The following is a 5,407-nucleotide window of genomic DNA, read 5'->3' as shown; positions in this document are numbered from 1 at the left end:
TAATTATACTGGGGTTCCGGAGTCCGAGTAAATGAGTTTGGAACTGTGAGTTTGTTTCCATAGACTAGTTCGTAGGGTTGAAATTTCGTAGCAGAATGTTCTGTTGAGTTATGGCAAAACATAGCAAATGGAACATGTGCGTCCCAATTCTGAGGATCTTTATTTGCAAAACTACGCAAGTACTCGCCTAAGGTTCTGTGACTCCTTTCCAATGATCCATTGCTCTGCGGGTGATAAGGGCTTGTCGAAGTCTGTTTGATCTTTAGCTGATTACATACTTCCTTAAAGACTTTACTTAGAAATTCAGTTCCGCAATTTGTGACGAGAGTCTGTGGAAGTCCATACAGACATACGAATTGAGTAACGAAGTGATGTGCCACAGTATTGGCTTCGTGATTGTACATGGGGACTGCCCATGCGAATTTTGATAAGTCATCCTGTAATGTTAGGATAAATGTGTTTCCGCTAGCCGACTTAGGTAATGGACCAACAATGTCCATGAATATTTTTTCAAAAGGACGAGATGCAGTGGTCGTGACCACCATAGGCTCTTTGATTGTTCGGATAGTTGTCTTGCTAAGTTGACAAACTGTACATGATAAGACGTAGTTTTTTATCATCCGTCTCATACCTTTCCATTGATATTGTTGAGATATTCGTCGATAAGTACGAGTAATTCCTTGGTGTCCACCCATAGGATTTTCGTGGAATTCTTTCAGTATTTGTAGCTGTTCTTCTTGTGTCGGCTGCTCTTTTACCATCACTTTTATAGTGGTAGTAGAATTCCGGAATATATAGCATAACATGGAGCGAATGGTTTCCCATTTCAATCCTTGCGGACCGCACTCTAAACGCGGCATTGCCAGATGTGGAATTTGTCGTTCCGTGCAGATTTTCTTAAGATTTATGAGACTTTGGAACACGTTTTGGTATGTAGACTTTTGCCAATAGTGTTCTCTTGTGATTAGATAAAATATTGATGTCCGAATATTCATTATATTATTCATATTTATAATAATCAGATTCAGGGGTTCGTAACAATGGTTACATTTTATAATCCCCTCCATAATTATTACTTCTCCTAACTAATGGCTCATATTATCAATATTATTATTTTAACAAACTATGATAACAATATTATACAAAAATACTAAAAATAGAAAATACAAATTTTAATTTTAAATAACTAAAATAATTTCCACTTGGTAGTTGCCACTTTGCCAGTTGGTGTTAATCTTGTGTATGGTGTTAATTGTGTTAAACTATAATTAAACAATTAAATCTAGGTATATTCTATTTTCAAAATGAGTTCAAATCAAAATCTGTTTGAAAATTATATTGAAGGTGAGTACAATATAGGTAATTTATATACATTTATTTGATATCCAGTATTCTACAGACTTAGGTCCATTCCAAGGCTAACCGGTTGTTCGCACTAGGAGCTCCTGTCTCTGCAGTTAGCACCTAGAACTCGCACACCCTGGACTAGATACAATGAGCTAATAAATATAATAAATGTACAAGATAATTATAACAACAATATACAAATGGTTTATTACACATGAATAGCAATATTAATTTAACCGAGGTGATCAGTCTCAGCTAAGGAATACATATTAATAATGACAACAAATATTCTGTCCCATACCAGAATATTGATTTATTTACATATGGCCAAGGCCAAAGATAACGAACAACTGAACAGTACAATATATATATATATAAGGGAGAAGATGTTGAACGTTGTCTTGAGTTGACCGGAACAAATATTATGTTTTTCCACTAGATATGCAAACTGCAACCAATAATGAACAGTGAACTGCTGGAGCGAAGCGAGCTGCTGATGGTCAACAGACCAACAACTAAATATAATAATATTTATTTGTTATGAACTGGTAAAAGAACCACGAGGTTTAGATCCGAGCTGGACGGTGTGAATAGGATCCGCCTTCACGCTGCGAACTGCAGTATGTGCACGAGCGGACTAACACCGAACGTGCGTTATGGTCAACGAGACCGACAACACTTGAACTAGAACGAGTTCGCAAGTGGACCTAGCAATTTTGCACGGACCAAAATGACTATTATATCAAAAAATGTAATACAAAGGCAGTTGCGAACGGCAACGAGCATAGAGACTTGTGTGCTACAACAGTAAAGGCGACGACGCACACACACCCGGTCGAAAAACACACACCGCGACCGTTGCGAGTTGCAGACCGGCGACCGGGGTGGAAAGGAGCGTCTCTCCGGCAGTGTTACCAACCTGGGGCAGAGGGACATAACAGCGTGAACAGGTTGACGAAGTCCGAACACCGGTAGAATTCTATTAGTAACACAAAATAAATTCTGCCAGTTAGCATTAACAGACACTTAACCGGGCATTGTAAGAACGGCCCTTAATAAGTTAAACAAGCTAACATTTCTCAACCTCAGTGTCGGCCTAGCACATCATTGACCACCCTGACAATTTTTTATAAAGGCCATACTAAACAACTCCCCTAATAAAAATATCTGATTGATGTGACTGACCGTCTCCACTCTGAATTGTTACTATCATAGGTAGGTATATAAAATTATATGTAAATTGTATGTATATTATACATTTTACTTTACACAATGACATACAAATATTTTAAGCTATTGCCTATTAGGTAAATATTAATATCATGAACCTAATCTCAAAAGTCAATAATATAATATGTTAAAAATATACAATATTTTAATAATAGTTATAATAAATTTGGAAATTCATATGCTTATATATATAAATATAATTGTTTGGTACAAATATTAATTAATTACTCATGTACAAAAGCCAGTCATTACCTAATTACTGCATGACAATATTTTATACATTTTGGATCCCCTAGAGACAAACAATGAGGACAAGGCAAACACTGCACAACCCATCGCTAGCAACGTTATAATACATTTTAAGACAATATTTGATTAATTTTTTCTCATAATTATAGAGTACATAGTTGAAGAAGATACTGATGTTTCCGTTTTTGGTGATGAACCTATTGGCTTTGACAACTTAAATAGTTATACTGACATTGACAACCCAAATAGTTCTATTAAAGAAAGTAAGTAGGACAAATAATAAAACACATAATGTAGTATCTGTTAACTAAATACTATATTATATATAGGTTCACCCTGGAATGATAAATCAATAAGTCTGCTTTTAAATTTAAGAATGGCTTATGACCATAAATTTAAAAAAGGAGGTCAAGGGAAAAAAAATATTGTTTGGAAACAGATTGCTGTAGACATGCATAAAAAAGGAATTAGTGTTGGTGGAAAAATTTGTGATGAGAAGTTTAGAAGAATGAAAACGAATTACACTAAACTGCATGATCAGTCCAAACAAACTGGAAGAGGGCCTGTAAAATGGAAGTGGTTCAAAGATATGGAAAATATTATACATACCAAGGATACTGCATCTCCTCCAAAAGGTAATTGGTATTTCATGTAATTAGGGCCAGATTATTATTTTTATGAACTCATAGATACTTTTTTTACTCTCCCTATTTTCCAATACCTATGGGGCTATGTGCAGGGGAGTCATTTCAGTTTTTCTTAGGATGGGGCTAAATTTTTATCAGCCATGTGTTATTTAGTTAAAATAATATGTGTTATACAAGCTTGTTAAAATAATAACAAAACAAATTTTGTTTAAAACTAATGCTTTGTCTATTAAGCAAGTGTTTTTTAGAAGAAAAATAAATAGTATATCTAATAATTTATAATAGATGCATATTAATTGCTGAATAAAATAATACTTTTAATTCATTTGCTGAATTATTTAGAGTATTATTTGAAGTATTCCCCTACAATGATTCAGTATAGTAGTTTTTTATTACGCTGTGTCTAGAGCACCGGGCTCTTATATATAAAAAATAGTGCATTTGCCTAAAAATCTGATCTCTAGTGATAACAAATACAGATGAAGTGAATGTTATTGGGCTATACAGCCTATACAATTGTATGCTATTTGGATATTACTATTTCACTTGAAACTATGGTTTTTTTTTTAAAGTTATTACAAATATATCTATTATTTGCAGATATGATATATGAAACACTTATAGCAAAACCTATTCAACAGGTTAATAATAATAATAACATAAGCACAGAGTCTCAAATTCTTACTTCTCCAACACAGACTATACAAAAAATACATCCTTTATTGAAAACTACTAAACCAAGTTGGGTTAAAGAAATGATGGATGCTAAGGAAAAGCAATTTGAGTTTCTAAAATCTCATGGGGAAAAAATGGAAAAAATGTAACTTTATCAAAAAACTTTTTCACAGTTTTATCTATTAAAATGACTTGCTGTAAATTAAATATGTGGTTTTATGAGTTAGCATTGCCATACTTATTTTTTATTTACATTTGAATTTTAGCGGTGCACACACATAATTTTATTTTTTATATATATATTACATAGTGTTGGTTATATAAATGTTTCAGAATGTTAGAGATAGGAGAAAGGATTGATGAAGATAGGGACATGAAGGCCAAGCTATTGAAATCCTTAGAAAATTCAAATGCTATTGAACAACAAAAATTAGATTTATTTAAGGAAATGTTTAAAACAGATAAATAAATCAAAATAGTTCCTAATAATAATTTAAAAAGTGATCTTACTATGTATTAATTGTTAAATGATTTTAAGTACTATTAGTTTTTTAAAATGTATATTGTATAATATGTTACAAATATTTTACAGTTCAATGTATGTAGAGATAAGTTCTTTTATTTATTTTATAATTTTAATTATTAGTTGCTTACACAAAGTTATGTTGAAATTTGAAAGACTAAAAAGTTCTAGTCTGAAATGAAATAAATGTGATATTTAAAAAATGTTCTTTAAAATATTGTTTACATAATATACCTTTGTTGATTAATTTTAACTTTTGTTTGTTAGTGTTCATAATTTAATGCACATAATTCATCTCGTTTATTTATTCCATTTCCTGTATCAGGTACTGCAGGTGGAATATACTGTTCATATTCTTCAACTTCAATGTCATCACCCTGAGACATGCAGATATTGTGAAGAACACAGGCAGCTGTTATTATCAAACCACAATAACTTTTATGGTATACATCTAATAATCTGATATTAAAGCTTGTAAGAATGAGATGATAAATTCCAAGTCAAAAAAATATACAGGGTGATTCTTTTATCAAACAACACTCATTATTTGAAAAAGTATCGACTTTTTTCAAATTTTTTTTTTTTCAAAATTGTAGATTTATGCTGTTCTAGAATTGTATATCTTTTTTATATTTTTCACCCTTATATTTATTAGGTAAACCACTGTCAACTTTTGATTTTCAAATGGTAACCTATACTTAAAATTTCATAATTGAATAAAACTATTTTTTTCATT

The 5,407-nt window shown here is 31.8% G+C and overlaps 1 long non-coding RNA gene across 1 annotated transcript; it reads left to right on the top strand.

The window, feature by feature from the left end:
* The first annotated feature begins 226 nt into the window (after positions 1 to 226).
* Positions 227 to 4,791, top strand: LOC149058055 (uncharacterized). The gene is made up of 3 exons (XR_016190549.1): positions 227 to 3,089; positions 3,156 to 3,461; positions 4,482 to 4,791. It is a non-coding gene; the product is annotated as an uncharacterized LOC149058055 (long non-coding RNA).
* Positions 4,792 to 5,407: the final 616 nt, after the last annotated feature.

Source organism: Diuraphis noxia, unplaced genomic scaffold (assembly GCF_037042655.1).
Source record: "Diuraphis noxia isolate RWA-SAM2 unplaced genomic scaffold, SU_Dnox_SAM2 contig0002, whole genome shotgun sequence".
In the NCBI taxonomy this organism is placed as follows: domain Eukaryota; kingdom Metazoa; phylum Arthropoda; class Insecta; order Hemiptera; family Aphididae; genus Diuraphis; species Diuraphis noxia.
Note: the sequence above shows the minus strand (reverse complement) of the source record. Positions and strands in the feature narration are given on the sequence as shown.